This window comes from Dufourea novaeangliae, unplaced genomic scaffold (assembly GCF_001272555.1).
Source record: "Dufourea novaeangliae isolate 0120121106 unplaced genomic scaffold, ASM127255v1 scaffold343, whole genome shotgun sequence".
NCBI lineage: Eukaryota > Metazoa > Arthropoda > Insecta > Hymenoptera > Halictidae > Dufourea > Dufourea novaeangliae.
In genome coordinates, this window is record NW_015374236.1 from 596,566 (window position 1) to 598,368 (window position 1,803).

Sequence of the window (1,803 nt, forward strand, 5' to 3'; positions counted from 1 at the left end):
CGGTGGCGCCATCCGTGGCGAATCGCTGAAACTGTTAGCCAATTATATGGCTAGCAGTTTCAGCGATTCGCCACGGATGGCGCCACCGGTCGAAAGAATAGTGGTATTCCGCGATTAAATGCGATTTTAACAGTGTTTTGGTCGTTTATTGTTATTATCAACAACAGTGGATTAATCTATGTACTTCCAGCTACAAATTGAGTGCTTCAGCTAAACGAAAGCTGTCCGTATAACGGTGTACGAGCTGTCCAAAGTGAACTAACCGGGGTACGCATGACGAGATAGAGTGTCAACCGTTGCACATAAATGTGATTTTAACAATGTTCTTGTAATTGCTGTTACCCACCCATTGGAGAGTATTAATCTACGTTCTTTACTCGTTGTATCTAATGCAAAACGAAGAAGAATCATGCCCGTATAGCGGTGTAAATGCGATCGAAATATTTTGCAATCATGTTGTCGCTCCATAAGAGGTGACGGTAATACAGGCATAACTAATTTTATTAATTCAGTGGTTCTGCACAATTGTGTCCATGCATCAAGTCCTGAGGGACAATTTGACACTAATGACATTCATTTTAAGTGCTTAATTACTGAGATATTTGCATTTTTCCATCACTAGAAATTTTCACTCACCTGTCGATATAATTTGGAGCGGCAATCCGGTTGCCATAAAGTTTCTATCGCATTTAAACCGCTATACAGGCATGATTCTTCGTCGTTTTGCATTAGATACAACGAGTAAAGAACGTAGAATACTATTCTCTAACGGCTGGACACTAGTAATTACAAGAACATTGTTAAAATCACATTTGTTTGCAACAGTTGACACTGTATGGCGTCATGCGTACCCGGGTTAGTTCACTTTGAATACCTCTTCCACAGTTATACGGATAACTTTCGTCTAGATAAAATACTGGATTTATAGCTGAAAGAACGTAGATTAATCCCATGTCATTGAAAATAACAATAAACAATCAGAACACTGTTAAAAACGCATTTAATCGCGGAATACCACTATTTTTTCGACCGGTGGCGCCATCCGTGGCGAATCCCTCAAACTGCTAGCCATATAATTGGTTAGCAGTTTGAGCGAATTGCCACGGATGGCGCCACCGGACAAAAAAATTGTGGTATTCCGCAATTAAATGCGATTTTGACAGTTTTCTGGTTGTTTATTCTTATTTTCAATGACAGGAGATTAATCTACGTTCTTTCAGCTTCAAACTGAATGCTTGATCAAGACGTAACCTGTCCATATAACGTTGGAAGAGCTATTCAAAGTGAACTAACCGGGGTACGCATGATGAGATACAGTGTCAACCGTTGCAAACAAACGTGATTTTAACAATGTTCTTGTAATTACTGGTTTCCAGCCGTTAGAGAATAGTAATCTACGTTCTTTAAACGTTGTATCTAATGCAAAACAAAGAAGAATCATGCCCATTTAGCGGTGTAAATGTGATCGTAATATTTTGCAATGACGGTAGTCGCCTCATAAAAGGCTACGGTAATACAGGCATAACTAATTTTACTAATTCTGGGGTTCTGCGGTATTGGGTCGTTGCAGTAAGTTCTCAGGAATAATTTGAGACTAACAACGTTCATATAATTTAATAGTTTAACAGTGACAACGAACGCATGTATATTTTCAAATATCGGACTAACAGTATATTTTTATTCTATATTATTACATATAAGTGAGTAAGACGTATCAAAAACGTAATCGAAACACAGATTTTTATTACACCACAATCATCGCATAAAAGATATTTCGTTATATTGACATTTGTAATAATTATG